We start from the raw sequence: 4,789 nt of genomic DNA, 5'->3' as shown, positions 1-4,789 counted from the left end.
GCTTGAGGGGGTAATCAGAGAGTTGAGAGTTGATGTTCTATGAAAACCTATGTTTGTACATCATCTGATTTGCACCAAAGAACTAAATACATTGAGAAGAACCAACTCCTCTACATGCCACTGCAACATCATGGCTGCAGTGCTGTGTCCAAAATGCACAAGAGCTTCATATCTTGCCTTCAATACTCTTTGTCTGCGCTACAGCGGGAACATGATTCCCTCTGTAAAATGTAGTAATTAGCGAATTAATTAATGTAATTAGCTGAAAGCCACGTTATGACCCAGTCTCGTTATGACCCAGTCACGTTATGACCCAACCACGTTATGACCCAGTCTCGTTATAACCCAGTCACGTTATCTGCTTGGAGCGTCACTGTGCCACTACGCTCTATCAGCCGACTACTGTATGTGCATCACTACACCCTTCCTCCTCCCACCCTCCCTCTCTCCGGGGGAAAAATGGCGGCGGCGATAAGTGCCAAGCAGTCTGAATGAAATTGAATGTAACGTTCCCAATTCTATGTATTAAATTCTAAAAAACTAACGGCAACATTTGGGAAGGCTAAGCCACACAACTAGTTCGTTATAATCTAACATCATGCTTCGATGGCGACGTTACGACGGTGACGATGACGGTAAGGACTCAAAAAGGTCTCCGCTGATAGACCCACGGAGATCTCTGTTACAGGCAGGCACTACGCCTCCTCCTGACCAGGCGTAAGAGTTACGCCTGGTCGTAGTGAAAAGAAGGCTTAAGCCGTCTTGGTGCAGTAAAGTTACGACCAACTTAGCTTAAGACCAGTGTAAGACCAGTTGGTGCAACTGGCCCCAGGCCTATCCTGGAGGGTTGGCAGTGCTAGTCTGGTCTGAAAACCCCCTTTTAGAGCTGCTAAAAGGGTGGCAGATGAAATCCCTTGGTTCTTATGCCTGGAAGAGGGCATGACTTTGGCTCTGTATTGTTTGTAGCTGCGGCTGGCTCAGTGCCACTGCACATGAGAGCTGCTCCTTGTTGTTGCAGGCTTCAAGCTTGATTGGCTGGGCTCTGAGCAAGTCGCAATTAAGCAATATCACATGAGAGGGAGTGCGGTTGTTGTCTAATATTGGCACTCACAGCAGTGCCGATATTAGACAACAGCAGCACGACCTCGAGTGTGATATTGCTTTTATACAACAGTTCTATTAAACAAAGCTGATTAAAAAAATGACAAAAAGCTGAGAAAATATATGATTTCTGTATTTATTCCTCCGCCAACAAAAATAGTCCCCTCAGCTTTCTGCTTTGCTGAAAATGTAGCCTAATCAGCCTAATTAACTGCAGGCTGTCTACTTTACTACGGTCTACTCTACAGCTGTGAAGCGTTTTGTTGATTAGGGCAGCTGTGAAGCGGAGTGATCTACACACAGTGAAGCGCCAGTGCATTATCATGAAATAACGGCACTCGTAGGATCCCTCTTGTCCAATCAAATTGCTCGGCCGGAACTACCTGTTGTATAAGTCAATTTATAACCTCAGCAGGGAAGGATTTATGACATTACTGATGGCATCACAATAAGATGACATCACTGAGGATGTCATAATGTCTATGACATTATGATGTCTATGATGACATCATTAGTGGGTATGGCATCATAAGTGTGTGCATGCTGGCTGGGGTTGGTTGAGAGTAGCCATGGCTCCATTCGCTGCACTACTGCTGTTACCGCTTCTCATTGAATCAGTCTTTTCCATTGCTTTCTTTCTACCCGTCAATTCAAGAAAGTGTTTAAGGGAAGAGATCCACAAAGATGTTCTTGTCACGGGGGAGTTTGAGATCAGCCCACAGGCAGCAGGCAGCACAACTCATCTGAAGATCACTGATGCCTCGAGCCACACGCTCTACTCAAAGGAAGATGCAAGGAAAGGGAAGTTTGCATTCACCACAGAGGACGATGACACGTTTGAGGTGTGCTTTGAGAGCAAGTCACCCTTCGGAACTTGGAGTTGGAGTGCTCCTGACCAGCTGGTCAAGCTGGACATGAAGCACGGTGTGGAGGCCAGAAACTATGAAGAGGTTGCCAAGGTGGAGAAGCTGAAGCCTCTTGAGGTTGAGCTGAGGCGACTGGAGGACCTCGCCAAGTCCATCGTCAATGACTTGGCTTACATGAAGAAGAGAGAGGAGGAGATGCAGGACACTAATGAGTCCACCAACATGCGTGTGCTTTGCTATAGCATCTTCTCCATGTGTTGTCTCATTGGCCTGGCTACCTGGCAGGTCGTCTACTTGCGGCGCTTCTTCAAGGCAAAAAAGTTGATCGCGTAAGGCCGCCCCCAGCTGCTTACGTCAGAGGAACCTGCCTGCCAGTCAGCCAACACATCCCAACATCCACCCTCCTTCTACCAACACATCCCAACATCCACCCCTCCTTCTACTAGAGTTTGAGTTGAATCATTCTGACTTGCACTTGAAATAAAATAAAATACAATATACTATTATACATGGTTATGCATTATTTATCATTATCATCATCATCATCATCAGTATATAAATGGGAGCTGGGGCTGTTTCTCTGTGTCTCTGTCTGTCCCACTGATGACATCATCAGTGATGTCATAAATTCACTCACACACACAAGGCTATAGTTCAGTGATGATGTCACTGATCGGTGATGATGTCATCAGTGATGATGTCATCAGTGATGTCATACATAGGCATAGTGACATCATTGTGACATCACTGATGATGTCATCTGGCTCTGTGTGTGACTCACAACCCTCAAAATGCTCGAGTGACATCACTGATGACATCACTCATGACATCACAATTGCTCGAGTGACATCACTCATCAGTGTCTCTCACAAACTGCTTGGAATATACTAGTTGCTAGGTAGACAACACACTAGAAAGATGCTTTGGTTTGAGGGCTCAGTTCCGGCTGCCATCAGCTCCGCTAAACAACAGAGCTGCATCTTTGTGGTGGTCATTACAGGAGAAGATGAACAATCTTCACAGCTGATGTCCAGCTGGGAGGACGACAAAGTCTCAGAAGCAGCACACAATTGTGTGGCAATCAAAGTGGATGCCAAGAGCGAGACACGCGTGCACTTCTCCCAAATCTACCCAGTGGCGTGCATACCATCCAGCTTCTTCATTGGAGAGAAGGGGGTTCCTCTTGAGGTCATCGCCGGCAGCGTGTCTGCTGAGGAACTCATGAAAATAATCGATAAGGTCAAACAGATGCATGCTTTGCAGATTTGCAGCGGGGGGGTGATATCACCAGAGGCAGAGGTTACGATGGAGGCCAGCCCGTCTGGAGAAGACAGGCGTGTCTCATCAGATGAAGCCTCTCACAATTCTCCATCCGACCAACGCATGGATGGGAAGGTGGAAGGTTTGACAAAGAAACTGCAGGAGAGACGAGAGCAGAGGAAGAAAGGCGTGGAAGAGAGCGTGATCGAGAAGGAGGTGGAGCGGAGGAAGCTCGGGAAGGAAATGATGAACTTCAAGAGGAAACTGGAGGACCACAAGACAGAGCAACTCCTGGTGGAGTTTAGCAGGGAGAAGGCTGCCAGGGAGCGCGTCAAACAGCAGATCGCCTTGGACCGAGCCGACAGAGCAGTGCGCTATGCCAAGAAGCAGGGAGAGGTGCAGGCCCCACTGCAGGCCAGGCACCAGTCCTTCTCACAAGAGAGGAGTGGCACAGCGAGGATAAAGGTCCGCCTACCAAACGGCTCGTCCTTCACCACCCAGTTCCCCTCAGACAGCACACTGCAGGACGCTTGGCAATCTGCTGCTCAGGAAGTGGGGAACTGCTACGGTAACTTCTCCCTGGCCACCATGTTCCCTCGGCGGGAGTTCACCAGCGAGGACCTGAACAAGACCCTACTGGAGCTGGACCTAGCTCCCAGTGCCTCCATAATGCTTCTGCCTCAGTCGGGCTGGCCTGCCACTACACTCATTCATTCCATTGGAGAGGGCTTCTGTGCCGTGCTGGGCACCATGCTATCCCCGCTGCTGGCTGTATGGAGGTTCCTCAGCGGCTTCCTGTTCCCGCCCCCCGGGGCAGCATCCAGAGGCCCCACCCAGCGACGCAACTCTTACCCCAACTCAACATCAGCCTCCTCTGATGGACCAAAGAGAGAAACCCTTCACAAGCGCATTCTGGAAAAGCAGCCGGACTTCAAAAATGACCGACTCGGGACCCAGGAGGACAGCGAGGATGACAACACCTGGACCACCCACGAGGACAGCGAGGAGGACAACACCTGGACCACCCACGAGGACAGCGAGGAGGACAACACCTGGACCACCCACGAGGACAGCGAGGAGGACAACACCTGGACCGGCAACTTCACCCAGCAAATGTAGGGCAATAACGGCAGTCCAGGACGCCATGGTTTACAGTGATTGTACAACAGCTAAGAGGTGTTTAAGCCACGAGGGTTTATTGCTTAATTCGAAACCTATCTTATTTTCTGTCAGCTGTTGTATTAGTAAACACTGCAACAGGAAGTAAGTTAAGGTGTCAAGTTAAAAAACCATCTTTATCATTCTCTGGACAGGATCATGCTGAATTTAGGACTATGTTTTTGTTTTCGGTTTCTCTCTTGTCCAAAACCTACATTTAATTTCGTTCCTCGCCTGATAATACTCATCAACATAACCTCATTTACACCTTTTAATTGTGCAAACAGGTGACCAATGTTACGACACTACTGTTACAACACTACTGGCTGCTAGCTGGCCGCTAGCTGCTCCGGTATGCTTAAACTCGATGTACTTCAGTGATATTTTAATTCCGTTTTACACAA

General features: G+C 48.5%; 2 pseudogenes across 2 annotated transcripts; both read left to right on the top strand.

Moving 5' to 3' along the window:
* The first annotated feature begins 1,670 nt into the window (after positions 1-1,670).
* On the top strand, positions 1,671-2,300 carry LOC310780594 (transmembrane emp24 domain-containing protein 10 pseudogene; annotated as a pseudogene). The gene has a single exon. The product of its transcript is annotated as a transmembrane emp24 domain-containing protein 10 pseudogene (transcript).
* Positions 2,301-2,885: 585 nt separating this feature from the next.
* Positions 2,886-4,346, top strand: LOC310780593 (UBX domain-containing protein 4 pseudogene; annotated as a pseudogene). The gene has a single exon. The product of its transcript is annotated as a UBX domain-containing protein 4 pseudogene (transcript).
* The last annotated feature ends 443 nt before the right edge of the window (positions 4,347-4,789 follow it).

The sequence above is a fragment of the Poromitra crassiceps genome (assembly GCF_964638095.1).
Source record: "Poromitra crassiceps genome assembly, chromosome: 8".
In the NCBI taxonomy this organism is placed as follows: domain Eukaryota; kingdom Metazoa; phylum Chordata; class Actinopteri; order Beryciformes; family Melamphaidae; genus Poromitra; species Poromitra crassiceps.
The sequence above is the reverse complement of the archived record's forward strand: the minus strand, read 5'-3'. Positions and strand labels throughout refer to the sequence as shown.